Source organism: Euleptes europaea, chromosome 2 (assembly GCF_029931775.1).
Source record: "Euleptes europaea isolate rEulEur1 chromosome 2, rEulEur1.hap1, whole genome shotgun sequence".
NCBI lineage: Eukaryota > Metazoa > Chordata > Lepidosauria > Squamata > Sphaerodactylidae > Euleptes > Euleptes europaea.
In genome coordinates this window covers 114,129,002-114,153,115 of record NC_079313.1, presented here as the reverse complement: position 1 = coordinate 114,153,115, position 24,114 = coordinate 114,129,002, and the positions used below count along the sequence as shown (strand labels likewise).

Sequence of the window (24,114 nt, the reverse complement as noted above, 5' to 3'; positions counted from 1 at the left end):
GTTCAGAAAGGGAAGCTTTGTAACTTCCACCCTCTGTTGTCTTGTACAGCACGGTTGAATAAGAGATACCAAGTTACCAGAGGCTCTCAGAGACCTCAGCACATGGGCTGGAGGGAATAAACAAATCATGTTCTGGCCTCAGGGTCACCAATGTTACCACACTTCATTAGTCCAGTTGTTAAGATACATTTCCGGCAAACCTTTTCGGCTGCATAGCGCAGGTTCACTGCCCAATCCTGCAGAGGCAGAAAACTAGAAGCATCCATAACTGATCTCACCTATTACAAAATGCCGATTAAGAAAGGGACCGTCTCAGTCTAGGATTTTAAACAGCCACTGCAATAAATGCTAAAGATGTCTGCCACCCAAAGACTAAAAGGGCGAAAACACATGGTCGCTTTAGCCTCCTTTATTCCCTGTTTCAGCCAGGATCGAATGCATGCGTTTTGCCAAACGTGCATTCTATCCTGGCTAAAGGAGACCATGTGTTTTCGCCCTAAAAGTTTTTCCAGACACGCCAGGCTACCTACTTTGGATTTAAGACTAAAACAGTGATATGATTCCCAGTGCAAAGGAAGCAGGCCCAACTCTTCACAGCACCTATTGGTAGTGAGGTTAAACCGTGGCCTCCGTTTCCTCTGAACTAATTTTTTTTATTGCCTGCAATTATAGATGCTCTAGTGAGCCATTACATTATAAAGGCTTAATCTCAGACTAGGAACAGCTTCCAAGAGGTTAGCTACATTGTCTGAAGTTTCTCTCTCCCGCCTTCCCCCTCTGTGCTCCTAAACGGTATGCCCAGGAATGTTACTGCTGCAACCGTCAACTATGATCTTTTCCCTGGAGCCATGCATGGGCAGCTTTTCACTAATACTCTAATTAGATCAAGGTTTTTTGAAGTGGAATATGTGGCCCTCCAATGTGCGTGATCTTCATTTGCTCAAATGACTCTTCCTGTCGAATAAACCCACCCATTCTTGACTCCGTATACGTGGAGGGACTGTGGCTCAGTGGTAGAGCATCGTCTGCATTGCATGCAGAAGGTCACCACTAAAAATTACAGCATCCACTGGTCCTCCTCTAATGTCAAGTTCTCCAGCCAACCTCTGACATTTCCCCTCCAGCATGCCTTTTCAACTACTGAAACAGCAACTGGGGAGGGGGGAGGACAAGGGTGCCTGTTCCCATTGTGCTGTGGCCCAAACAGGAACGGGCCCTCAGAACGCTTTTAAAAGGCCTGAGTACAGATCTAAATGCTAAAGATGTCTTTAAGAGCCCCGTGGCGCAGACTGGTAAGCTGTAGTACTGCAGCCCAAACTCTGCTCACGACCTGAGCAGGATCCCAACGATAGTCGGTTTCAGGTAGCCGGTTCAAGGTTGACTCAGCCTTCCATCCTTCTGAGGTCGTTAAAATGACTACCCAGTTTGCTGGGGGTAAAGGGAAGATGACTGGGGAAGGCACTGGCAAACCATGCCGTAAACAACATCTGTCTAGTAAGTCGGACTGTGACATCACCCCATGCGTCGGGAATGACCCGGTGCTTGCACAGGGGACCTTTACCTTTTTTACAGATCTAAAATGGCAGCTGCGTCCCCGCGCTGTACCCAGGGATGCTGTGGCATCTAGTTGCGTCCTAAGCCCCTAGCATCTCCTGTTAAAAGGAACTGGTAGCAGGTGATGTGAAAAGCCCTCTCTACCAGAGATCTTGGAAAGCCACCGCCTGTCAGACTGACCTTGACAGACTAATGGTCTGACTCAGCGTAAGGCAACTTCATGCGCTCATGCAACCCCTTTCCCGCATGTATGTGGCCCCACCTCTTTCAAATCCCATCTCTGTGAATTTTCCCACTATCCTCACTTTCAGCTAAAACAAACTTTTAAAACCATGCAACTGCATCTGCCCCTATTCATTCCTTGCTTTTCCTCCCAAAGAAGCATGAAGCACCTGCATTATAGCAGCCTAGTTTCAAGGAGTTTAAAGAAGGGGCAAAGATGGAAACAGCTAAGTAAGCAGCTCCTAGAAGCATGGGCAGTACAGGGTAACAATATGGGATCCAAAGCGAACATACTACAGTGTGGGGACATGTGCACGACTGTTGACTCCTTTCCCCTCTTTTAAATACTCAGCTTCTATGATCAGCCAGCATGGTGTAGTGGTTAAAAGTGGTGGTTTGGAGCAGTGGACTCTGATCTGAACCGGTTTTGATTCCCCACTCCTCCACATGAGCGGAAGAGGCTAATCCGGTGAACTGGATTTGTTTCCCCACTCCTACACATCAAGCCAGCTGGGTGACCTCGGGCTAGTCACAGCTCTCTCAGCCCCACCTACCTCACAGGGTGTCTGTTATGAGGCGGGAGAGGGAAGGTGATTGTAAGCCGGTTTGATTCTTCCTTAAGTGGTAGAGAAAGTCGGCCTATAAAAACCAACTCTTCTTCTTTTTCATCACATGCTGGAATTGCAACATCAAGGCACACCGAATCAGGAGCTCCACTTGTACATATGAAGAGGACATTCATTCACATATGGTGTAGCTAATGAATAAAAGAGTTTTCTAAACAACGCACAATTCTCAGAAGCCTGAGTCAAGCAAAAGTCCTGTTCCCCATTACTAATAATTCCTGGAAAAATCTATTTGAACAGTTAGCAATTTACAGCTTTACCAAGAGCCATTTCACCAAATGCACATTTACACGTATACCGTCCTGTGTGCACAGACCTCTTCTGTGGGGAAGGGCAAACACATACCTCAGTGTGCTATTCCGCTGGCCCCCCATGGCAAATCCTACACACCCCCTGGCCACTACACATTTGAACTTGCATGAGCTTATTTATGTCCAAGTTCTGCCAAGGACAAGCTCACACCAACCTTAGCCAAGCAGATACATCATTATTATTTTCTACACACTAAACCTCTGCGCTTTCATAACAAAACATCCGCAAATAATAATCTTGTGGTTATTTCTTTCCCAAAAAAGGTTTAGACTTTCCATAACAAACCCAACCCTGGACAGCTGCTTCTACTATCCCTCAGCTCCTACAGTCAAGGAGGGTAGCAGAATAGGACAAAAGAAAGAAAGAGGGGGAAGAAGCCACAGAAGAGAAAAGGAGAACAAGACATGGGCCCACCTGATCGCCACACTAGTCAGCAAACAGGTGAGCACTGGGAAGAAGCAAAGCTCTCCCTGTATTAACTTGGACAGCACGTACAAACTGTGTCCGAAGGGACCTCAACATATCTTCTCACTTCTCTACCACTAACACAGTGCAATTTCACCGCCTGCCTGAAGCAGCGTTCAGGTCCCTGGGCAAGAGAGGCTCTGCAGCCTTCGTTTCAGGGAGGCCAAAAAGGCAGCACCGGTCATTCCTGCAGGGATTACTGTGTGCCTTACTTTGGCGATGTCCACACACATTAAGATCAGTATATAAGAGGGGTCATGTTTAATGAAGTCATGGAGGAACACCTCAGAGCCATTCTTGGCTTTGTTCCCAAAGCTGCACACAGCAATACTTTCTTGGATAGGCAGAAGCACCCCGGGAAGCAGAACAGCACACCCTACTGAAGAAGAGAGAGCGGAGTAATAGTTGTAAACCCAGCACCTACTCCTGTTCCTTCCTCACCTAGCGCCTCACTGCACCAACAGCACAGGCATTATATTGAACACATGAAGCTGCCTTCTACTGAATCAGACCCTTGGTCCATCAAAGTCAGTATTGTCTACTCAGACGGGCAGCAGCTCTCCAGGGTCTCAGGCCGAGGCCTTTCATATCACTTACTTGCCCAGTCAAGGAGCCCCGTGGCGCAGAGTGGCAAGCTGCAGTACTGCAGTCCAAGCTCTGCTCACGACCGGAGTTCGATCCCGATGGAAGTTGGTTTTAGGTAGCCGGCTCAAGGTTGACTCAGCCTTCCATCCTTCCAAGGTCGGTACCCAGCTTGCTGGAGGTAAAGGGAAGATGACTGGGGAAGGCACTGGCAAACCACCCCATAAACATGGTCTGCCTAGTAAACATCGGGATGTGACATCACCCCATGGGTCAGGGATGACCCGGTGCTTGCACAGGGGACCTTTACCTATTTGCCTAGTCCCTTTAACTGGAGATGCCGGGGATTGAACCTGGGACCTTCTGCATGCCAAGCAGATGCTCTACCACTGAGCCACAGCCTATCCCTGTTGTACTGCGCTGTAAAAAAAATTTTTTGCCATCAAGTCACAGCTGACTTATGGTGACCCCATAGGGTTTTCAAGGCAAGAGGCGTTCAGAGGTGGTTTGCTATTGCCTTCCTCCGCGTCACGACCCTGGTGTCTCTTGGGAGTCTCTCATCTAAATACTAGCCAGGGTCGACCCTGCTTAACTTCTGAGATCTGACAAGATCAGGCTAGTATGGGCTATCCAGGAAAGACTTCCGTGCCTTTGTTAAACTGAATTTACCGCTTGCAAGAAGATAGCCAGGTTGGGCAGCCTTCTCCATTGACACGTCTTTACATGACTAGTTGCAGGTGAACATCAGTTAACAGAGGTAGCTTAGTTCATGGTGTGAGTTCTCGGAGTGTGATTTTTTTTATTAAACAATCATTGATTTGTATTTCGCTATATTTACATGGCCTAGAATTAAATTCTCATACTGTGTATTAATCCCTTCAAGTCAGACCTTGTGTACCCTGGTGCAATAACTACTGTCACAATTTAGTGTGAAATGTTGCATAGGCTATGCCTCTTGCCTTATCACCATCAGATATTGTGCAAACCACTTCTAGCTTGTAGAAGTGCAGGCCTAAGCAAATGCCCAAAATGGCATCACAAAAGCAACTGCCAAGAGGTCAAGCTGATTCAGAAAAGCCTTCTTCTTACAAATGTGTAACAATGCACGTCCAAAAAGGAAGGAGAGATGAGTTTTCAGATCATATGGACAATCTAGTTGTGCACAGAAGGTACCCAACACTCACCAGTTCCTCTCGTGTCAATTCCTTGCTGTTGTGGGCAGAAGAGTTGCGCCATTAAAATAGCCCTCCTACAGTACTACACAACAGGGGGTAGGGGCCGAACAGAAACATGGTGCCTTGCTCTTCAAAGCTCATTCCCGAGCGTGTTTGCAATGCAGTCTTTCCCCCGTTACCTATGTGACATAAGCACAGCGCTTGGGGATAGTATCCACCCCCAGAAGCAAGTTTCCACTAATTCACCTTCCTTCTCATGTAGCAACTTGCCAACAGTTCCCATAAACCACAGTAGTGTGTCATACTGTCTCCACATGTTTAATCCTTCCCTATCCAGTTTGATGCAGAGACAACCAGGTGTATCTGGCCAAACAAGCTGGATAAGATGGTTCTATCATTTCTCAAGCTACCGACACTTTTTTTTAAGGAACAAGCAAGTGGTCATGGCCAAACAAGCTGGACAGAAGATCCTTGTTCTTCAGCGCAAAGTCTGATATACTAAGGGCCTTGTGTCAGGCTGTCAGCATCCATCTAGCTCCTGGTATTAACAATTAAGATACAAGGTATGAACTTACTGGGTTCTGTGCTTTAAAAAGAGCAAAGATAACAATGTAACTTGCTCTGTCCTGGCACACCGCTGATGTTAGCAGGCTGAAACAAGTTTAACCATCAGCAGCATTGGTTTGGATTGCTCCTCTTTCACATGCACCCTCGGACGAGCTTAACACTAAGAGCATTATAAGAAGCCCACTGGAAAATCAGTAAGATTCAAATTCTGGGCTCCTAGCCACGAAAGTCTCGGCAGTGCCTTGAAAGGAAGGACTTCAGCAGCTGAGCAGCACAGAAATTTAACAGTCACGACTTGGCTGGCAACCCATTCAGCTTTTCCTCTAGACCTTGAGAAGTTTGTCACAACCACACATACACCAACAGGGTCATGAGCTTCTTACAGGAGAAGAAAGTTTGCAAAGCCTCCCTACAATACCCCATATCAAAGTGTGTGACTACAGACTGGCTGCTTACCTGGTGGTCAGAAAGGTTTAACAACAATGTGGTTGGCTTGGTCATCTAAATTCCCACAAAGTATTATTTCTCTCGTGCATATTATTTCTCTCCTGGCAAGGATTACGGTCTTTATCAGGTGGTTAAGGAAGGCTTTCCTAATTTCCTCTGTGGCTGGGCAGCCATCTGAATTACTGTACTGACTGCTGGCTGATGACACTGAATAGGGAACCCATAAACTGTAGTGTTTGCCAGCTAGCACCTTTCTAAAGTTTGAAATCCACACTTTCTTCATTAAAAAAAACTCATAATATCAAATGTTTGCATCCTTTGCCACACATGTACCACCAGGGTCATGAAGAGCCAGCGTGGGGTAGTGGTTAAGAGTGGTGGTTTGGAGCGGAGGGCTCTGATCTGGAGAGCCGGGTTTGATTCCCCACTCCTCCACATGAGCGGTGGACGCTCATCTGGTGAACCAGGTTGGTTTCCCCACTCCTCCACATGAAGCCAGCTCGGTGACCTTGGGCCAGTCACAGCTCTCTTAGAGTTCTCACAGCCCCACCTACCTCACAGGGTGTCTGTTGTGAGGAGGGGAAGGTGATTGTAAGCTGGTTTGATTCTTAAGTGGTGGGAAAAGTCGGCATATAAAAACCAACTCTTCTTCTTCGCGATAGTTAAATACTGGCAAATTTTGAGGTATTTTTCAAGTCTCCCATACACACTCAAATGCACAGGGATTTTTAAAAAGTGAACTGAAACCATACCCTAACCTCTAACATTATGGTTATTTATGCATTGTCTGATAAGAGAATTAGGTAGGGCATATATATGCTTCATTGTAATGTTTTTAAATAACCTTTGAGAGGATTTTTTCTCTACTCTGCAAAGGAGCACACTGGAGGCATTTTTTAAAGAAAGGAAAATCCACTTGATTAGATATTACATACCGAAAATGTATGTGATCCGTGCATAATGTGGACTTGTTTAACCTCCTATTCAATCACCTACTTCTGTAAATAAAGAACCAGGAAGCCGCAACAAAACACCGCCGCACTGCTTGCAGGGTAAGGTAGAACCAATATTGTCACCCTACAGCCAACAGGACAAGTCAGTAACTAGGGGTGGGGCAACAGCAAGGACAAAATATGACCACTAAAACAATTAGGATCTATTTTAACTACCGTATAAGGAATCTTCCCCCATCTGTATTCACCTGGAGTTTCATCCCACTGTTGGCAAGGCCTGACTTCAAATTGGGAAGCAGGACATCAGTAGCTCTCGCCATGTTGCAGTGAGGCTGGTAATGCAAGACCCTACTACATCACTGACTGATCAGACTGTGATCAAGGAAGAAAAGCTATACCACTTGACTTGCAAGTCAAGCGCCTCCACGTTCCCCACTACTCCAGTCCAAACACTGGCATTGTTCCTTTAGATCAGGAGCAGGTAACTTCTCAATTACCGTGATCCAAGAGCTGAAGCTAATTTATACAGTCAGAGAGCAGTCTTAAGGGGGGGGGGCTAACTCAGAATACTACTCAGGTCTATTCAACAGGGCTTGCTCCCAGTAAAGTGGGACAGCACTGTTCGTAGTCTGGAATCTATGTGTATTTCACATCAGTAGCACAAACCCAGCAGATGTCACTTCACCATCAATATAATCACTTACAGTATTTTTATTCAGAATTTATACCCTTCAAGTGTCGAAACCTTGAGGCAGCTTGCTACATCAGCCTATACAGAGCTAAAAAAATGGAATTCAGACTTTGCTTGTTATCTTGATCCCAATTTAATACTTTCTTCCATCTTGCAGGTGGCAAACATTCCACTCCCCAACCATGAGGACTAGAAACTTCCACAAAAATTAATAGTTGGGATTAGCAGAATTGCTAGCACCCACATGGCACATTAGGAACCATAAAGACTAAACTATACATTTCCTGAGTCAGTTCTAGAGTGCAGTGTAAGGTTCATAATCAATTCCATGAAGCTGGAGAAGACTTTGACAGACGTCAAGGCCCATTTCTTACCCAGCCTCTGTAGAACGGGCCGCTGTACACATTTGCCAAATGAGGGCGCACCTGAGCTTCATTCAGCTGTCTGAGCCTGTCAAAATCTTATAGTACAGGCTGAAAATAAAAGTTACATATTCAGGTTAACAATCCTGATTTGATTGGGAGAGACAGAAAAGAAAACTGGGCAGGAGTAGAAAGAACAAGCCCGAGGGATTCATGGCAGCAAGACGGGCCAGACCGGTTTGATCATTTATAATACTGCACTGCTTTTCAAAAACACTAAACTCAGCCAATCTGATATTTATATATTTGGAAATTCTACTACTGTTTTAACACTTCGTGAACATTAAAAAGGGAAGTCAAACTGGCATGTTTCACTCAGGCACCTTTACTTCTCATGACATGCAAGATCTAGATATAATTTTACACAGCATACCTTCCTATACAAAGAAAACTAACAGCACTAGGAAATATCCATTGGGATTTGTTCACTTCATTTATACCCCCCTTGCTCCTCAAGGGGTACTAAAGCAGTTTATACTGTTTCCCTCTCCTCCATTTTTATCCCACAACAACCCTGGGAGGCAGATTAGGCTGGGGAGGGGCTGTGGCTCAGTGGTAGAGCATCTACTTGGCATGTAGAAGGTCCCAGGTTCAATCCCTGGCATCTCCAGTTAAAGGGACTAGGCGAGTAGGTGATGTGAAAGACCTCTGTCTGAGACCCTGGCAAGCCGCTGCCAGTCTGAGTAGACAACACTGACTTTGATGGACCAAGGGTCTGATTCAGTATAAGGCATAAGACAACTTCGTGTGTTCAAGCTTCCATGGCAGGGTGAGAATTCAAATCCAATAGTCTGACACCCTTAACCACTACACCACATCAATAGTCCAATGCTGTTGTGGACAGATCTAGGCAGATCTGAGCTCAACAGATTATACACAGGGCACTGCTTTACAAATGCATCACACAGATACGTTTTCTTTGAAGCAACCTGGCCACTCCGAAGTTCCAGGTTCTCATTGCTACCAAAGGTTCTCAGCAGCAACCACTGCATGGAGACATTTTTAAGAAGAGTTGGTTTTTATATGCCGATTTTCCCTACCACTTAAGGGAGACTCAAACCGGCTTACATTCACCTTCCCTCCCCCTCCCCACAACAGACACCCTGTGAGGTAGGTAGGGCTGAGAGAGCTCTAACAGAGCTGTGACTTGCCCAAGGTCACCCAGCTGGCTTCGTGTGTAGGAGCAGGGAAACAAATCCAGTTGTCCAGATTAGAGTCCACTGCTCCAAACCACTGCTCTTAACCTCTACACCACATTTTGACACACCATCCTCTTCAGACGAGCTAATTGAGATGGCTCCAGTAAAAAAGAAGAAAAGTTTCTTTTAATTACCATGGCCAAACAGATAAGATTCCAGCAGTATGTCAATAGCACTTTACTGATAAGTGCTGAAGAAACCTCTGAGCTAAAGTTGCTGATCTGGCTTGATTTTGAAAATCCCTTGATTTCTTGAAGGTCCCTCACTAATGGGGAAAAAAAACAACCCTGCTAATTTGGCTGTCCCTCCTTAACTGGATTTTTGCATTCTGGCTTCCATTGTCCACCAGTTATGGGATAAGTTACCTACCCAGCCCCCTCTTGTCAAGGACAAAGCCAACATCCAATTCAGTAGATTAAGTATGTATTTCACCAGCTAGAACCAACACAATAAGGACAATGAGGCAAAAGATGCCTAACAACACATACGTGTATTTCGACTGAGAAGATACGTCCACATCTTTCATTCTATTACCACTCTTGGTCACCTATTTAAGGGAAGCTAGTGTTTGGGACGATCACAGAAAACTACCTGCAAACACGGGCTCACACATGACAGGCAGGGATTAAGACACAGGATTATTGGGGGGGGGGAATCCATTGGTAAAGAGGGAGTGCAGGTGGATCTGCAAGAAGCAGGTGGGAGGGGTCACACTCAAGCCCCCTTTTATAAACATCAATCCCTCCAGCAAGGCAGGGATCTTATTCAACCAGCCAAAACATCGCCAGGTCCTTTCTAAGTAAGGGACGCTGAAGTCACAAATCGTCCTGGATTATGCCTCTACTCCTTTCGACCTTGCTTTGCAAGCTCCCCATCCCTCCGGAAGCAGAGTTCCTCCTGCTAGCGTCTACACAACACCATTAAATCAGTCAAGGCAAAGCTCTCTCGCCACCCTCTCTGCCTTCCCATTGCCCTAGCAAGTCTGCTTTCGATCAACAATACACACAGTGTGAGGAAATTTGGCATGGCCAAAGGTCGAGAGGCAAGGGTGTTTACCAGGGAAAACTACCTGTACAAACAGCTAAAGGTGTATGGGGCGAGGAGGGGGGGGAAGAAGAGGAGGAACGGCAGAAGAGGGAAATTTATCATTAGCAAACTAGCAATCACATTCAGATTTACCGGAAAACCCCAGATTTGTAACTTGCCAAAGCCTTGGGGATTTCACTTAATGGGTTCTCTATGAAGTTAGGCAATTGCGCCAGCGCCAGGCTTTGGGTCAACGGTTACTCATTCCACAGCTATGAGCCGGAGGAAGTGCTAAATAAGGCAGCGGCGCACATTATTTGCCAAATGTGCTGGTATTTGAAGTTTTTAGGGAAAAGAGGGGGGAGGAGCAGAGGGACCCTCAAGGCAGCTAAGGGAGTGACAAAAACCAGCCTGGATAGAAGGTGGGGGGAGAGCGTAGGGGTCTCCTCCATTAGGCCCTGCTCAAGAAGAGAAATAACCCCCACAGCAGCCGCTATACAGGGTGAGAAAGGGGGTGATCTAAGAAGCCCCTTTGAGGGATAAGGGCACAAGAGCTGCGAGCTCATATCGAAGAGTGTAATTTGAATTACGAGGGGCTCATCTAACCTACCCCTAAAATCAGTCATGCCTCACTCAGCTCTATAAATCTGGGGAAAGAGGGGAGACCCTTCCCAGTTTCTTAAGGATGAAACCAAGGCCATTTCTGCCTGGGAGGTTTCGCCTTGGATTTGCCACCCTTTAAACGCACATTTCCCCCATCCAAATCCTCAAAACTCAACAAGCAGCCCCTATGCAGAGTTTGGAAAATTTGGATGGGGGGGAAACGTGCATCCAGAGAGCGGCAAACCCAAGGCATAAAATCTCCCGTGCAGAAAAACAGTTTTTCCTTCCCCCCTAAAAAAATCTCCCGTGCATAAAAACAGTTTTTCCTTCCGTCCTAAAAAATCTCCCACGCATAAAAACACTTTTTCCTTCCCCCCTAAAAAATCTCCAGTGCATAAAAACAGTTTTTCCTTCCCCCCTAAAAAATCTCCCATGCATAAAATCACTTTTTCCTTCCCCCCTAAAAAAATCTCCCATGCATAAAAACACTTTTTCCTTCCCCCCTAAAAAAATCTCCCATGCATAAAAACACTTTTTCCTCCCCACTTCCTAAAGGGGGGAGGACCCGCGATCTCCCAACTCCTCAAGCGATCCCCCCCCCCAATGCTCCTCTTTCCTCCCGGGAAGCAACAGCTCGAAAGCCCGAACAATCACGCCGCCAACCTCCGAGCAGGGACCGCCGACCGCCCGACCGCCCATTCACTCACCGACTCTGCCGTCAAGGCGGCCACGAAGAGCAGCAGGAGGGCGGCGCACAGGCCGGCGGGGCGACGCAGCTGCATGGCGGTCCGAGGGCGGGACGGGGGGATCTCCGGCAGCGGTTGTGCAGCACAAGGGAGACGACCGGGGCGTTTGCAATGCAACCAAGCGCCCCCCCGCCGGCGCGCCGCGGTTTTATAGGCCCGCGGAGAGGAGGAGCCCCGGCCTGGGCAGCAGCGCGGTAGGCGGAGGCAATCCCCGCCCCGGGTCCCTTTCTCTCTGTCCCCGCCCCAGGCCCAGGTTTGCACGCCGGGATGTGCCCCTTCGACGGTGACTTCGGACGTCACGGCTGTCCTGTTGGCTCTTCGCGTCTTCTGGCCGGGGACAAACCCCGGAGGGGCGCCTGCGATGCCTTTGGGTCCGGCCGCTGGCAGCAAAACGCCGCACAAAAGTCTCGGGGCGCTTCCCAACGGAGGGCTGCAAACCGCCCCGCCCGCTTCTCACCAAGTTGGCCGCAAGCCGCGATCTTTGGCCATTTACGCACGGGAGGGTTTGCCGCTCTCTAGATGCACCTTTCCCCCCCCCCCCGTCCAAATACTCAAAACTTTAAAAAAGAAGCCCCCGTGCAGAGTTTGGAGAATTCGGATGGGGAAAATGGGCATCCGGAGAGTGGCCAGTCCGAGGCAAAACCTCCCCTGCATAAATGGCCTTGAAATTGTGTGTGTGTTAAGTGCCGTCAAGTCGCTTCTGACTCATGGCGACCCAATGAATGAAAATAATTCACAGTGGGTAGCCGTGTTAGTCTGTTTGCAGTAGTCAAAAAGGGCAAGAGTCCAGTAGCACCTTAAAGACTAACAAAAATATTTTTGTTAGTCTTTAAGGTGCCACTGGACTCTTGCCCTTTTTGACTATGAATGAAAGTCCTCCAAAATGTCCTGTCTTTGACAGCCCTGCTCAGATCCTGCAAATTGAAGGCCGTGGCTTCCTTTATTGAGTCAATCCATCTCTTGTTGGGTCTTCTTCTTTTCCTGCTGCCCTCAACTTTTCCTAGCACCGTGTTGGCGAACCTATGGCACGCGTGCCGGACTTGGCACGCCGAGCCCTCTCTGTGGGCAGTGGGTAAGTTGAGCAGCTGTCGCGTCTGCCTTCCCTGGACTCCCCGCTGCCCAGCTTAGGAGCTTTGAACAAACATTAATTGTTCAAAAGCATGCCAAATGCAAACTTTTACCTTTCAACAAAAAGTTGTTTGTATCATTGAAAGCTCTGTTATTGTGTTTTTCTTTTAAGGCAAAAGATGTTAATAATGTATGTGTTGTTTTTTCTAAACTAAAACCTCAATATTCAGGTTAAATTGCCGTGTTGGCACTTTGCGATAAATAAGTAGGTTTTGGGTTGCAGTTTGGGCACTCGGTCTCTAAAAGGTTCACCATCACTGTCCTAGCATGACTGTCTTTTCCAGTGACTCTTGTCCTGTCATGACGTGACCAAAATACGACAGCCTCAGTTTAGTCATTTTAGCTTCTAGGGTCAGTTCAGGCCTGATTTGATCTATAACCCACTGATTTGGGGTTTTTTTTGGCAGTCCACGGTAAACGTAACACTCTCCTCCAACACTACATTTCAAAGGAATCTATTTTCTTCCTATCAGCTTTCTTCACTGTTCAGCTTTCACACCCATACATAGTAATAGGGACTACAATGGCATGAATTAATCTAGTCTTGGTGGCCAGTGACACATCCTTACACTTCAAAATCTTTAAATTACTCCTTAGGTTTTTATTTACTTTTTTAAAAAAAATAATAATTCTGTGCGGGCTTTTCACCCAAATAGGGTCCACAGCGAACATTTTTAAATTATATATATTAAAAACAGCATTTAAAACATGTAAAATGTTTAACGAGACAGTAAAAAGAAATAGACGGGTTGCCAACTCCAGCCTGGGAAATTCCTGGAGATTTGAGGGCGAGGTCTATGGAGGGGGGAAATATGGAGAGGGATTTGTCCTACAACTTATGATGCACCATTCATAGATGCACTGTGAAACTACCACTTTCTCCAAGGGAATTAATCTCTGTAGGCTGGAGATCAGTTGTAATTCTAGGAGAACGTCAGACCCCATCTGGAGGATGGCAACCCTAAACACCACAAGGGTGGAGAGCCAGTAAGAGTTTACTGGGGGATACACCAAATGAAACAAAAATGTTTTCACTTGCTGGGGGAAGACAATGACATAGGGAGACAGAAGAATCTTCCAGGGAATCTCCAAAGTTTCGGCACCCTGACCAAGAAGGCCTTTTTATTGTCTTTCAGTCTTACAACAATTTATATGGGTTTGAAATGATCAGGGGGGCAACAGTAGAAAGAGAAATTTACATTTTGTGAGTTTTTAAGGTATCACTGAATTCCTGTTCAGTTTCTCTGCAACAGATGGCTACCTCTCTGGAACTATACCCCCACCTCTTAGAGACCCAGTGCTAGCTGCCGGACAGGCATAAATTCAACAGATGCAAGGCTTCTTCCCCATGGCAATATAGTTATGGGAGAAACAACAACTTGTCCTATTGTACCCATCTTGCTTTGTCCATGAAAATAATAGTGGCAACAGTACCTGAAGGCATATTTCTATTGCAGTTGCCATTTCCATTTATTTTGTGCATAGCTGCCATTTCCAGTTATTCTGAGCATACTTTCATCCAGGTTGCCATGCTCTAGAGCTGCTCAGGTGCATGTCCCATATGGAGCCAAACCAGACCCATACTTTAGAAAAGCAAAATGAATAGCAGACACAAGAAGTTCAGAAATTACCAATTGTGGACTCTGTCTAGGCACCTCTGTGATGGACAACACCCCTATGCTATTTATTTATGTTATTTATAGTCAGCCTCTCTCACTGGGACTCAAGACAGATTACACAGAGTGCAATGCTCTGGATAGGTACATGCCTGGTGCAACGCAATTTGAAAAAGCCCTGAGAGGGTTGTGCTAATACATCCTGGAAAAAAATAGTGATTTGCCCAAGGCCACATGAACAGGCGGTGGCAGTGGTAAAACCAGATCATCCAGATCCAAGTTCAGTAATGGTACTTATCTCTCTCATCTCTTGCGTATTGCACATAATAACAAAAATGTCACTGATATTTTAATATTAGTCTGTTATCCATTAGAGCAGTGGTTCCCAAAGTAGGTGGTGCTGCTCCCTGGGGGGGATTACCTGGGGGCCGTTAAGATGCAAGAGGGTGGCAAGGGGCGCTGGAGATGGGCCCCTTCGACCAGAATGTTCACTTATTTATGACTGACCGCATTATGGCACCATGCTGGCAAATGGCACTCCAAGTTTCTTCCTCTGCATAGTGCTGAAATCTGGTGGAAGCTATGGGAATTTTAGTAAATGTGCCACCAGAGCTCTAGTCAGACCAGTATACTGCATTTTGAGAAACTGTCATCACTGCATATATTTTTGTATTTTTGTCATTTTTCAAAATTTTGCTGGGGGTAGGTGTCTGGGGAGGGGGGAGTTTATGGGGGAGGGGGGAGCTCAGCAGGACATGTGAGGCCAGAGTCCATCCTCTGAGTCCAAAGTTGCCATTTTCTCCAGGGAACTGATCTCTGTAGTCTGGAGGTCAATTGCAATTCTGTGAGAACTCCAGGCCCCAACTCGAGGTTGGTCCCCATACTCCCCTGTTAGCATGGGACAGGGGGTGAGAAGAGGCAGAGAAATGAGGGGAAAGCCACCATGTAGAAGCCCAATTGGTGCTGTGTTGAACTGATGGCTTGCAGGAATGAAGAAACCCCGTGAAATCACTGCTGTATGGGGGACCCATGTAGACCGGTAACAAAGCAGCACACTATGGAAGTACATTAATTTAAAATTTTCTTCGCAGCAACAGAAAGGAAAAAAAGAACAGGTACAGAATATGGTGTGCCCTGACCTGGATAGCCCTAGGCTAGCCTGATCACGTTAGATCTCAGAAGCTAAGCTGGGTTGGCCCTGGTTAGTATTTGGATGGGCAACCTCCAAGAAATACCAGGGTTGTGAAAGTGAGGCAGGCAATGGCAAACCGCCTCCTACCGTCTCGGGGTCGCCATAAGTCAGCTGCGACTTGACGGCACCAAAAAGTATGGTGCCGCAATTTCCTCTGACGCTCAGCCCCAAGGGAAGATGCATGGATCAAATAAACAGCAAATGCGCACAATGATTGAACACCAAGGCCCCGGTTTCCCTTATCCTTCTTTCTTAATTCCCGCAAGTCTCCATTTTCCATTCTGTGACTGTGTCTGCTTAGGAGCTCCCCAGTATTTGTGTGTATTGTGCAATGTGTTGCCTGTAAACAAATAACAGCTGATTATCACTGAAGGGGTGAGCTGGTGTTCACATGTTGACAAAGAGTTTGTAAGGAAATGCTCACAATGGGAGGTTCAAGGAAGAAGAAACAAGAAAAAACAACAGCAAACACACAACAGATGGCTCCCTGTAAGCCTTGCACGCTGCCATCCTCACATGGAGTATTCACAATGAGTAATTAATGCCAGGGATGTTGATTAATGAACTTAGAGGATTCCTTAAAACCTCACGTTTCATGTACATAACAAAACACGATGGTTTTCTTGCCGCAGTCATAATTTCTTTTTCCTGATTTAATTGATGCGTCGCCGTTCCAAGCCCAACGTAGCCCACAAATAAAACACGAAATACCATAAAACCACCATGGCATCTAAAAATGAAAACCAACAAAACAAACCAATTATTAATTGCCAAATCATAAAACCAGTACTGCTAAAACCTGGGAATAAAATCTGTTTTCCTTCAAGGCCTTCTGGGAGAAATACGTTTTCAGTTGTCTCTGGAAGACTTATTAGAAGAGAACTAAGGAAAACTCCTGGAGAAACAGTTACCAAGTTTAGAAACAACTGCCAAGGCGGCCTGCGTGCGGGCCCCCACCTGATATACGTGTGACAACGTGGGTTCCCGCAATAACAAAGCCCCCCTCAACTAATCTTGGAACATAAGTGGAAGCTAGGATTGCCAGCTTCAGTCTTGGAAATTCTTGGAGATTTGGAAGTAGAGCCTGGGGGAGGGAAGGGTTTGGGGAGGGAAGGGGACAGGCCACAATGCCATACAGACGACCCTAAAACCAGTCATTTTCTCCAGGGGAACTCATCTCTGTCATCTGGCGATCGGTTGTCATTCCAGGAGATCTCCAGGCCACCCCTGGAGCTTGGCTAACCTCATAGGAGCATAAGTGGAGCCATCAATCAATCAATCAATTTGGAAAATTTGTATGCTATCATACTAGAGACCTGCTTGAGATGGCTCACCAAGTAAAAACAATACAATAAAAGTGGCTTCGGTGAGAGCTCTGCCACTAGATTTCTTGCAGGCCCCAAATCTCCTTCATCACTAGGGTTGCCAGCTCCGGGTTGGGAAATACCTGGAGGTTTTGGGAGCGGAGCCTGAGGAGTGCGGGGTTTGGAGAGGGGAGGGACTTCAATGCCATAGAGTCCAATTGCCAAAGCAGCCATTTTCTCCAGGTGAATGGATCTCTATCGGCTGGAGATCAGTTGCAATAGCAGGAGATCTCCAGCCACCACTTGGAGGTTGGCAACCCTACTCATCACACTCAAGAGAGAAAAATTGTCCTGATCATATGGAAGGAAGTGCTGGCAAACACCTTTAGCTGCTGTGAATGGAGTTTCTTGTTCTGTGTCCAGAACAAGTCCAACAGAAGTAGAATGACAGAATCATAGAGTTGGAAGGGACCACCAGGGTCATCTAGTCCAACCCCCTGCACAATGCAGGATATTCACAACCACCTCCCCCCCACACCCCCAGAGACCCATACTCCATGCCCAGAAGATGGCCAAGGTGCCCTCCCTCTCATGATCTGCCTAAGGTCATAGAATCAGCATTGCTGACAGATGGCCATCTAGCCTCTGCTTAAAAACCTCCAGGGAAGCAGCACTTACCACCTCCCGAGGAAGCCTGTTCCACTGGGGAACCGCTCTAACTGTTAGAAAATTGTTCCTAATGTCTAGATGGAAACTCTTCTGATTTAATTTTAATTTTTAATGTCAAACTGGAAAATCACAGCAAAACAAATCCCAGCAATGGGAGGGGACACGCACAAAGCAACTCTGGCAAAGAAAAAAAAAACTCTTGAAACTGACAAACAGACTTGAAATAGACAGAAACAGCCTGGCAGCCAATACAAACCTTGAGAGACAGGGACACAAAAAAAACCAGAGGTGGGGGGGGGAACAGTCCCAGGAGCCTGCAAGTGCTCTCGCCCAATCCTCCTGGTTAATCCCAAATATTTCCGGGATTTTTTGGGACAATTTTTTCAGTATACCAAAAAATTCCCAGATATATTTGGGGTGCCAAATATACCCAAAAATACTGATATTGTATTTTTGGGGTGTATTATTGGTTTGGTTTTACCTGAATGCACATCCCTAGGTGCCAACACTGAAAAAATAAGCCATCTCTGGCTACCACCCACCTGACTTCTGCAGGCAGGGCACCGACAGCTAGACTTGGGAGGAGAATCTTAATGGGAGGAGGCAGTTCTTCCGGTCCACCAACAGTCTAGAACTGCTAACAGGCCTGGAGCAGTTTAATAGAGGCTTAATATTTGGAAACGGGCAGCTGACTCTTTTCAAGGCATAGAGATAAATAACATCAGTAAATACATTCAATTAAGCCTCTATTAAAGGGACAGGACATTTTTTTCTCCAGGCAGTTGGCAACCCTACCACAACTCTTCTCTATTCAGAGGACTGTGCTCAAGTAAACATTTGTTACCAGAATACTACCTATATACTTCAGTAACATGTAAGTTTACAAATGGGTACAAATGTCTAAAATGTAACCTCTTTTGTTTTCTTGGTAGCCACCTTTCCCGAAACCCAGAGAAGTAATCTTCTGTATAATGCAAAATGAGAGAAAGTACTAATTTTCCACTAAACCACAAAAATGGAAGCTTTAAGAGAAAATAACTGAATTTACATAGATAGACTGTCAGAAGTGCAAAACCTAACTGGAACACAAGTTTTATCCGACCTTTATGAAAAGAAAACGAAAATAGGTTGGTTTGGGTTAACAATTTAAACTTCCCCTGCTGTGGCTCTCTACTTCTCTTCTCGGGCGTTATGTCACTGGAAATTTCTCTGACATCTAGAAAGTCTAAGCTACTAGTTAACATTTTACCCTTACTACTACAATCTAAGGTTTATTTAATGCCAACAGTTTGCCATGGGCTGTGCCAGACACAGAAATGACATGCCTGTTTGCACTCTGAGGTCATGTGATGACAATGTTTGCGGACAGTCTGCAGGAGCGATGACCCTTTTCCTGAGTGGTTCGGTGGCTGTGAATATTCACCCAGCAATGGACAAAACTCTTAGAACTGTACAGAGTACACCTTTTCAGAAACGTGCGAATGTTTGAGTCTTCCTCTTGCGCGCTTTCTTTTTGTCTCTTCAGTTTCATCACCGTTTCAGCACCGATAGACAGGAGCCGTTGCTCAGTGGTAGAACTCATGAACTCCCAGGTTCCATCCCTGGCTCTCAACTTAAAAGGATTTTGGATGGAGGCCTCGGAAGACCTCTGACCATGGCTGAAACTTTGAAAGAACTACTGCTTAACAGAAGAGACAATACTGGGCTCGATGGACCGAAGGGACAACAAGGCAGCTTCAGATCTCTGGTTTTCCTGCTGTGATCTTAGATTTTTAGGCCCCTTCCACACAGGGATTTTTTACTGCATGAAGAACAGGAAACCTCCACAGTAAAGGAGATCATCCAGAGGACATTATGCCCTCTGGCTCTTGTTTTTTTCATTCCAGAGAAAATATAAACTTCATTTCTCCAAAGGGGAAACTGGAGTGGAGAAGCCATCTGGACACTCCCTTGTAGCCACTATCGGGGCAGAGCCAAGTTCCACTTTCAACATGGTGGAGCTAAGCTTTGCATTCCACGCTTGAGCCCTTTAAAGGGCTTCTCATTTAATTATGACACAGCTGGGAGAAAAAACAAAGAAAAAAGCCCTTTAAGGCCTTTGTAAAGAAGCTGTTGGCTGTCTGGATTCTGCTCAATGCAGAGACAACAGGAATGGTTGTGGGGTGGGGCACACCATTTGCTGCAGCTGCCACTGCCATGGCAGGGATATGTTTTCACACCTGCAGGCTGAAATAGCTTGAGAGTGGATTCACAAAACTATTTCTTACCCAATAAAGAGCTGAGCTATTTGGTGACAACAAGAGTTTCCAAAGCCTAACAGTACTCGGGAAGAAAAATATCTCATCCTCCAAAGAGGTAGAAAGTATCAAACCAGGATCTGACATATTCAGGGTTGAATCACTACTCTACTATGGAAGCTCACGGGATGATCTTGGGCTGGTCACGCATTCTCCACATAAGCTGCCTCACAGGTTTGATGTGAGGATAAAATGGAGCAGAGAAGAATGATGTAAGCCATTTTGGGTCCCCATTAAAAAGGAAAAATAAAGGGAAATTCCCCATTGAAAATAGCAAGGCCGTGCCACCCCAAAAAAGTGGTGCAGCCCTGCCGCTGCTCAAGGGGGTGTTCCTGGGGCGAACAGGGTTAGAAAGCTGTCCAAAGGCAGCTCCGCCCCTGGGAATGTCTCCCTCACACCGGCGCGGCTGTTCTCAATGGGAATTTCCCTTTATTTTTCCTTTTTAATTTTTTAATACATTTTTTCCCTCTGTAGCACCCGGGAATCCTCAGAGAAGGTGGCGCGGCTCTGCCACTCCCAGCTGCTGCGGATCACACACCCCTTTAGGAATGGGCTATAGATACCCAAAGATCGGACCATCACATTGTATAGTGAAAATGACTTTTGAACAAAAGTGAGAGGAAAGAAAATCCACAAAAATGGGTCTCAGGCTTCAAATTACTTATTTCATCTGCTTAGCTTTACAAACCCTTGCTATTTTTGCTAGTGAAATTCAACATATCTGTATGTGCAACATAGACGATCATATTTTCATTTTAATCATCAACTAGTTAATAATACCAGCAAAGGGATTTAGTTCACTCTTAATTCTTGCAGTGAAAGAATGCATACAGCTCAGTTTCTCTGGTCTGTGACCAAAATGATAAAAATCTCTGCCTTGAGGTCAGTAAGTAATAAAAGAAATAGGAAATGAAAGTCGCTGCTGGGGTGTTTTCTGACCTTGAAATATTTGCATGAATTAAGACCCTCTGATGCTTTTTCTCCACAGTTACTGGATGGAAACTTTCTTGATTTCTGCTACATAGGAAACTACATTGAGTACAAACTGTATGTACACACACACACACACACACACACACACACACACACACACAAACCCTTCTAAGGAATACCAGGGTTGTGATACTGGAGCCATGGACAGACAAGCCAGATCTCTCTATGAACCTATAAAAAGCTCCAGGTATGCAGAAACCATCCAAAATTATAGAAGCACTGCCTTTATCTCTAAGAAATGAATGTCCTCATTGGCTGTTGCTAGACAACCACAATAGTCTTCCCAACATTCATGCCTTGGCTTCTGTCTGTAAAAGGCAGGAGGACAGGGTAGGGCCCTTTCTAGGGATGTTGGGGGTTTTGAGGGAGGACTCATCGGGGCCGGGGCCAGTAGCAACCAACAAGCAACTTGCTGCCACCCAACTTGTATGACTCACCCAGGCCTGGCTACTTGCTATTGTTCAACAGCCACTTCAGTGTTGTGTAGTGGTTAGAGTTTCAAAATAGGATCTAGGAAACCCAGGTTTGAATCCCCACTCTGCCTTGGAGACTGACAGGGTGACTTTGGGCCAGTTACATATTCTCAGTTGAATCTACCCCACAGGGTTGTTGTGAGGATAAAATGGAGGAGAGGAGAAAGATGTAAGCTGCAATGGGTCCCCATTTTGGAGAAAGCAAATGAAGTAGATAAATATCAATATAGGCAAACATGGGGGGGCACATAAAAGGTAGGTTGCTTGGTGAGTTGGAAAGAGAGAAAGAAGCAGGAAAAGATGAGGATATGGGGGTTGCAAGGCAAAGAGAAAGAGGAAATAGTGCGAGAAAAGGGATACAGGGGGAAGCAAGGTGTCCTCCAGCAAGTCCCTGCTGGTTCCCCACCATGCATTTGGCCCCAGCAGCTGCCACTGTGCAAGTGGGCCATAGTTTTCCTGGGTAGAGGCTGCAAGGGGGAGGGAAGGAAGGAAAGCTGGAAATGGGGCAGATAAAGGTAGGCTGGCTGGTGCATGGGAAGAAGAAAAGGAAGCAGGAAAAGGGGAGAGGCTGCCAAGGCTGCCAGGGAAGGTAAAAGAGGAAATAGTGGGGGAGGGTTAAACAAGATGCCTCTCACAAGTCCTTGCAGGTCCCCCACTTGTGTATATTTAGTTGCCATAAAGAGTAGCTTAATTACTTTTGTCCTTCAAACGTTCCTTTGTCAAATGTTTACATTCTTGGCTCACTGAACAATACTGGCAAAAATCTTATGCATATACGAAACTCTCAGAAAGCAACAGAATAAATGGGGCAAAAGGTTATGTAACTGATATTGCTTTGCCAGGGAGGTTGCACAAGAAGTCACAAAATCATGGCCAGCTTTCCAACTGAGCAATATATCAAGACATGCTGTAGTGCAGAGGACTCGTTTTCAGCCACAGAAAACTACTGTTTGGAAAGCAGAATCAGAAGAGATCAGTTTGACTCAATTGGGGTTTTCTCCCAACTCCCAATGATTCATTCACATTTTAAAAATATGATCAAAAAGGACAACTCTCAGGACACGTTAAAGACTGACAGGTGTATTGTGGCATTAGCTTTCGTGGAATCTGAGCCAGCTACATCAGATGCATAACTCTGCAAGTCAGAAGATTCCTTTTTGATTTTCCAGCAACAGGCTGACAAATACTCCAGGTGGTGGCTGGAGATCTCCTGCTATTACAATGGATCTCCAGACAACAGCAATCAGTTCACCTGGTGAAAATGGCTGCTTTTGAAGGTGGACTCTATGGCTTTATACCCCATTGAAGTCCCTCCCCTCCCCAAACCACACCCTCCTCAGGCTCCATCCCCAAAATCTCCAGCCCGGATCTGACAACCCTACTAACAAGGCTGATGCTATGAAACTTAAAACTGTATGGGCTTTTAGCTTTCAGTCAGCAAATACAGGCACATGCTCCAGGCAGCCACTGGAAATCCCCCCCTCCCCAGTCCAAAAATGGTGAAAATCACATGGCGTCCCACTATTCTCCCCCCTCTCTCATGTGCTCCTTGTGCCATTTTCAAATGCAATTCCTGCCCGGTTTTGCAATGAAAATCCCTGCCTTCCCCAACTCAAGCCTGGTTTGGAACTCCTGCCAGCCAACATTCCACCTTTTGTGTGGCTTGGCTTGCTGCGTGGTGGGATGCTGGTTGTTATTATGAAGCTACTTCCCTGTCCAGCAACCAGGGCCAAACATATTGTTATATGCACCCACTTCTTTGAGCAGCGGGAAATTCCAGAGGCGAGCATTCACCCAGGTTGGTTTCTTCAGAGGAAAGAACGCTGGTGGCTTATGGTGTTGTTGTATTTGCTTTATTTACAACATACAGGAAGACCCACAGATGCAGGAACAGAGGCATTCCTACGGCGCAGCAAATCCTCTCGGTACCTCAGATCAGATCCTCAGAGAGATCCTGCAGCTCCAAGGTACTTCGGCCAACTCTCATCAAAGTCTGTCTGCTCCTCTCTCTGTCTCTTCCAGCATCCAAACAGTGCTTTCTTTTTCACACAGGTACTCGCCTGCCCCTTCCCTTGAGCTAGGAGCGGTGGGAGGTCACCTCCTCCAAACCCTGACCGACATTTGAACAAAACCATTTCCTGACACTCATTGTCCATGGAAGAGATATCTACTGTTGTTAAGACACATTACTGCTCCTTTTGTCATACAGGATAAACTGAGCCACAGTGATCAGAGACCAGGAGGGGATCCCTATATAGTTCTGCCATTGCTCTGATCCTGCAATTATGACATCCAAATATAATGGTGAGGTAAAATCTGTTTGCCTTTTAAAAAATATATCAAAAGTTCTAGAAAGGTTCGAAGCAACTGGAAAAGCGCGGCGGCGGGGGCGGGGGGAATAAACATGTTTAAACACACACACACATGGTGGACAATACCTTGAGGAGTTGACAGATTTCTTCATGATAGCCACTTTCTTACCTTTCACTCAATCATTTGGGTTTAAAGCCCCCAAAGTGCAACATTTAAAGATACACATTTTTAAAGTTTAAAGTCATCAATATATCTAGTTCTCAGCATAGCCATATCTGTGTATACTTAAATCCAGAGATTGGGACAACAAACAGACAAGTCAGATCTTTCTACACCCTTGAGGAAAGCCCCAGGTTTGCAGAATAATCTGAAATCTGGAAGAAAAAAAGGGGGGTTAACCTCCCCCAAAAATAGTAGAAGCAGCCCCTGTAGCTTTAAGAATCTTAGTGGCCATTATTTATTTATTTTATTGGTCTTCTATCCCATCCTCCCCAGCAAAACTGGGGATTATGGGGATTGCTTCAAAACCACAGCAGTAT

General features: G+C 46.0%; 1 protein-coding gene across 1 annotated transcript in view; it reads right to left on the bottom strand.

Moving 5' to 3' along the window:
• The window catches only part of SDC4 (syndecan 4), a 31,187-nt gene extending 19,571 nt beyond the window's left edge, over positions 1-11,616 (bottom strand). The window contains exon 1 of the mRNA XM_056845074.1: positions 11,552-11,616. The gene's annotated coding sequence lies outside the window, so the exon portion shown is untranslated. The remainder of the gene's footprint in view (positions 1-11,551) is intronic.
• Between the last annotated feature and the right edge of the window lie 12,498 nt (positions 11,617-24,114).